Source organism: Cervus canadensis, chromosome 4 (assembly GCF_019320065.1).
Source record: "Cervus canadensis isolate Bull #8, Minnesota chromosome 4, ASM1932006v1, whole genome shotgun sequence".
Lineage (NCBI taxonomy): Eukaryota > Metazoa > Chordata > Mammalia > Artiodactyla > Cervidae > Cervus > Cervus canadensis.
In genome coordinates this window covers 103,428,814-103,435,042 of record NC_057389.1, presented here as the reverse complement: position 1 = coordinate 103,435,042, position 6,229 = coordinate 103,428,814, and positions in this window count along the sequence as shown.

Here is a 6,229-nt window from a genome sequence, read left to right as displayed (position 1 = left end):
ATGGTAAATAATCTGATAGAACTTTGCTCAGAAAAACAAGCCAATTTAGTTCTATTGCTCACAATAGTCAAGGGTTGGAAACAACCCCAAATGTCCATCAACAGATGAGTGGATGAACACAGTGCAGTCCATCCATACAGTGGAGTATTACTTGGCTTTAAAAAGGAAAGAAGCAGGGATGCATACTACAATGTGGATGAACCTAAACAGCATGGTGATGAAAGAAAGGAGACGTAAAAGACTGCATAGATATGATTCCATTCATATGAAATGTCCAGAGGAGGAGACAGAAAGCAGATTGCCAGGGGCTGCAGGAAGGGGACACTGGGGAGTACTGGGTTTCCACTGGGGTGACGAGAATGTTCCAGAACTGGATAGCTGTGATGGGTGCATAACTTGGTGAATGTATCAAATGTCATTAAATTGTACACTTTAATTGGTTAATTTGATATTATGTGAATTTCACCAAAGTGAATAATAATAAATAATTTTTTTAAAAAGAAATGAGGGGGCTTCCCTGCTGGCTCAGTGGTAAAGAATCTGCAGGAGACAACCAGTGCAGGAGACACAGGTTGGATCCCTCATCTGGGAAGATCCCACATGCTGCAGAGTAACTAAGCCCGTGAGCCACAACTACTGAGCCTGTGTGCTGCAACTACCGAAGCCCTCGGGCCCTGGAGCCTGTGCTCTGCAACAAGAGAGGCCACCGCAATGAGCAACCCGCGCACCGCAGCTAGAGAGGAGCTCCCGCTCACGACAACTGGAAAAAAAAGCCCTCGAAGCAATGAAGACTCAGCACAGCCAAAAATAAAATAAGTAATTTCTTAAAAAAGAAATGGGGAGGGAAAAAAGGAAATTTGGACTTCCCTGGTGGTCCAGTGCTTGAGAATCCACCTTCCAAAGGTGGGGGAACTAAGATCGCACATGCCATGGGGCAACGAAGCCTGTGTGCCATAACTACTGAGTCTGCAACAAGGATCCTGCATGCTGCAACTGGGACCTGATAAATAAATAATGCTTAAAAAAAATTTTTTTTTAAATGTAGCCGCTATGGAACATTGGATGAGAGTTCCTCAAAAAATTAAACAGAATTACCATATGATCCAACAACACATTTCTGGGTATATACCCAAAAGAACTGAAAATAAATATGGAACAGATACTTGTACATCTATGTTCATAGCAGCTTTATTCAGAATAGCCAGACGGTGGAGGCAATCCAAATGTCTGAATAGGTAAACAAAATGTGGTCTGTACATACATGCGGTGGAATTGAGGCAGGAGAGAGATGAGCTCCATGCTGAGCAGCTGAAGTCTGTCCCCTGTGGACAGATACTCCAAGATAAAGACAATGGCAGAACAGAGAGGAGCTGTGTCCTGTCCAAAGAAAAAATAAAGACACCACATAGTTCCCATTCTTGAGGCTGAGGAGAGCTTTCCAACTACACACGTACAGAGAGGCTCCTTGGGGGCCAAAAAGGGAGTCAAGGCCAGCCCATCATAAGTGGTGTCAGCCTTCCCATAGGCCTCTGCGCCGAAATCCATCTTGGCCAAGAGATGTGCATGCGCACAGAGGAGGGCCCTGAGTTACGCTAAATACAGGCTCCGAGCCAGGGAAAGCAAAGTGATTGGCCAGGGGAAACCGGGAAGAAAGGTCCCCATATAAATGATTTCAACTACCACAAACGGGAGATTCCCTCTCTGAGTCTATTCACAAGTACTCTTATTTCCCTCCTGATATACACTTTACTTGTTTCACCACTTTCTGTCTCTTTAAAAATTCATTTCCACAAAGCAGAAAAGCCAGGGCCTTGTCACTGGCCATTTGCCCTCACAGCCTCGTGGTTAGGATTCAGGGCTCTCACCGCTGCGGCCTGGGTGAGCTGAGATCCTGCTTCGAGATCCTGCTTCAAGCCGCTGCCGGCCAAGGCCACCCAGATCAGAATATTGTTCAGCCTTAAAAAGGAAGGCGACTTTCAGACTTCCCCAGCAGTCCAGTGGTTAAGACTCCACACTCCAAATAATGTGGAGTTCAATCCCTGGTCAGGGAACTAGATCCCATATGCAGCAACTAAGAAGAGAAAGAAAACAAAAAAAATCTCACATGCCTCAGTGAAGACTGAAGATCCCATGTGCTGCAACTAACACTTGCAACAGCTAAATAAGTCAATAATTTTTTTTAAAGGAAGGCAATTCTGGTTCTTGCTACAACACAGATGAACCTGGAAGGTACTATGCTGAGTGAAAGAAGCTACATACAAAATGATATTTATAACATAAGTCCACTTATATGAAGTCACTGGAATCATCAGATTCATTAGCGATAGAAAACAGGATGGTGGGTGCCAGGGGCTGGGAGGGGGAGAATGGCGAGTTAGTCTCTACTGTGGACGGAATTTCAGTTTCGGAGGATGAAAATGTTTGGAAATGGCTAGTGGTGATAGTGGCACAGCAGTGTGAATACAGTAAATGCTGTGAGGTTGTACACTTTAATATGACTAATTTTGTTACCCGAGTTTCACCTCAATAAAAAATTTATTTTTATTTTTTAATATTTGTTTATTTATTTTTGGCTGTGCATGCGTGCTCAGTCATGTCTGATTCTTTGTGACCCCATGGACTGTACCCCACCAGGCTCCTTTGTCCATGGGGGTTTTCCAGTCAAGAACACTGGATTGGGTTGCTATTTCCTCCTCCAGTGAAATCTTCCCAACCCAGGGATCAAGCCCGTATCTTGTGCCTCCTGCATTGGCAGGCAGATTCTTTACCTCTGGTGCCACTTGCTGTGGCTCAAAGGTTCAGTAGCATCCCCAGGGCATGTGGGATCTTAGTTCCCTGACCAGGGATCGAACCTGAGTCCCCTGTACTGCAAGGCAGATTCTTAACCATTGGACAACCAGGGAAGTCCCAGTTTAAAAAAAAAAAAAAAACAATGAAACATGGCTGACCAGATTTGTCCCTTAGACCATAGTTTGCCAACTCCTCACTTAATCCATTTTTTAAAAAAATATTTATTTTTTATTTATTTGGCTGAGTTGGGTCTTAGTTGAGGCATGTGGGATCTTTCGTTGTGGCATTTGAACTCTCAGTTGCAGTGTGTGGGATCTAGTTCCCTGACCAGGGATGGGAACACAGGCCCCCTGGATTGGGACCTCAGAGTCTTAGCTACTGGACCACCAGGATGGTATGTGACTTAATCCATTTTTCTTCAACTTCCCCTCCTGGTTCCCCTCACTTCTCCCAACCTTAGGCCAAACTTTATCACCACCCTTCCTTATACTCACCCCACCTCCCACTCTCACCCAAACCCTCTGCTCCCCCTTAAACCACGCAATCCCACCCTCTCCCCATTTACACACACCTCTGCGTCCTGACACCTGCCAACACAGCAGGATGTCTCAGAGAAAGTCAACGAAATGCACACTCAGTTCCTAGAGGGTGTAACATGACTGTGTGATTCCCAATCTACGTAAGGTTACATTTCATTCTGTAATTTGTTATACTGCATTATAATTATTCAGTTCCTAATCCTGCAATTACATAGAATGGTTTCTATGATTATGCAGTCTGCAATTACACAGTCATTCTTCCCACGATCACAATGGACAGTCATTAAATGAGAGGGAGTGCTGGGTTGACATCGGCACCCGCCCCCACCGAACTCCTTTCTGGGCAGAGGCTGCAGAGCTGTGGCCACACTGTGAGAAGTCCCTGCATCAGTGTCTGCGCTCAGGTCCAGGGGCCAGAGGTGCCCTCGGGCGGGAGTGGAGGGTTGGAAGGCAGAAGCAATCGGAGTTGTCTTGGTTTTGCTTTCACTTCACACTGCCGGCAGTGGGGCATGGAAACATCTGATATTTTGGAATTCAAATTCCCTTGTTCAGTGACCAGTTTGGAAGGCATTGAAAAGCAGTTGTGGGACTTCCCTGCCAGTCCAGGGCTTAAGACTCCGTGGTTTCATAGCAGGGGCACAGGTTTGATCCCTGGTCGGGGAACTAGGGGTCTTGTATGCCACATGCCAAAACTCAAAACCGAAAACAACAATAAAAGAAAAGCAGTTCTGATGGAGGCAGATTCAAGGTATGTGCCCCAAGTTGGAGGTTTCTAGAATCTCCCAACTGCCCCCTTTCTGTGAGTGTGGGGAGCCTCAGTTCCCACTGGTGAGCCAGTTCTGTTGGAATGTTGTAGAAGGATGTGGTTCTCCCAGCTTCGGAGAGCAAAGGAGAGCTCCAGGTTAGATAACAAGATGCCTACGTGTGTGCTCAGTCACCCAGTTTTGTTCGACTCCTTGCGACCCCATGGACTATAGCCCGCCAGGCTCCTCTGTTCACGGGATTTCCCAAGCAAGAATACTGGAGCGGGTTGCTATTCCCTTCTCCAGCGGATCTTCCCAACCCAGGATCAAATCTGAGTCTCTTGCACCTCCTGCATTGGCAGGTGGGTTCTTTCCTCCCGAGTCACCTGGAAAGCCCCATAGACAACTGGACTGTTGTTGTTCAGTGGCTAAGTTATGTCTGACTCTTTGCAACCCATAGACTGCAGCTTGCCAGTCTTCCCTGTCCTTCACTATCTCTCAGAGTTTCCCTAAATTCATGTCATTCCCCAAATTCATAGTCGGTAATGCTATCTAACCATCTCATCCTCTGTTGCCCTCCAAATAAAACTCTGGTTCCTCGGCATCACCTCCAAGATTCTGACCCCGTCAGTTTGGAAACAGAGCCTAAGAATCTACATTTGAATCAGAGACATTTCATAGCCAAGGAAATTTTACTCGTGCCACAAAGAAGTCTCTTCTAGAGGCTCATGTCTTCAAGAGGCTGAATGGAATTGGGTGTGACTGTGGACTTTTGGGGCCCAATCATTCTTTGTTATGGACCTTCTCCATGCACTTCACGGTGTTTAATTTCTGTCTGCCAGATGCCAATAGCACCCACCCCCAGTCATGACAGCCAGTAACATCTCCAGACATCACCAAATGTCCTGGAGAGACACAAGCCAATCCAATAGTGACCCACCAAATTTTAAAATCTTAATTTAACCGCTAAGAGTTAAAATAAGATATGGAAACATCACATGCAACAGTAACACATGAGAAATGATTGCAGTCTTTGATAAGAGGGGACTGGACACCCTGGTAGACAAATGATGAATAGTTAGGATTTAACCAGAGTAAATATGGTAGTCTCTACTGAAACATCAAGCGTTCATTTCTGTTAACCCAGCAATCTCATCTGTATCAACTTACCCAACTGAAATAAAAAATCCAGTAGGAAAGATGTGTTGTACAATGCTGTTCATTGCCGGACTGTGATATTCTTCAGTCAGGATGATTGAGTAAATGCTGGCTGGTCCATCCTGATTATGGTATTTTTTATTATATGTAACAACCCAAAAAGAGCTGGTAGGTGCCTGTGCTGATTAGAATGTCCACAATATGCTGTTAAACTTAAAAAGAACCTTGCAGGGGAGAGAGAAAAAAACCTGGATACAATTTGATCCTGTTTCTGAAATAAAAATGTGTTGTGTGCGAGAAAATATGTGTTGTGTGAGAGAAAATACAAGCAGGTTGTAACAGAGTTTATGTAATATGAAACTTCTTTTTCAAAACATGTATATATTTGCACCATGCACATGGCTAAGACTGAAAAGGTTTGTCACCAAAAAGTTGTCTCGAGGAGGTGTGATTTAATTTTGCTTTTTTCAGTTTGCTTAGCTGTAAGTTCTCATTTCTTCAGTAGGATCACACACCATCTGTTATTTTGTAAAAGCCCCCGGTAATATGCCTGCAAGCCCTAAGGGCTTAAGAATCTTGAAAACGTGTAAGTATTTGACCCAGAAAATGTACATGCCGTTAAGGGTGGATAAATGCCCCACCTCCCTCACCTGGGGGCTGGGACCACTCTAGGGTCGATGCCCTGTATTGCTCAGCCCCACCTCAGGTCCCCAGTTACTGTAGTTAATGGCTCCTTGTCACGGAGTCGGACGCAACTGAGCGACTGAAGAAATGAATGGCTCACTGGCGACCCCTGCAGGACTCCTCCCCGCTCTTCTTCACGTCACCCTGGGGGCTACTTGGAGGGTCCCCTCTTGGATAACTCAAGTCCTCATCTCAGGGTCTATTTTCTGGAGACTCCAAACTATGACAGCCCCCTCCTCGTTCTGTCACCTGAGACAGCCCTGCAGCTGACCCTACAGGACAGAGTGCGGCTGACCAGCTGTCCTCCCCGCGCTA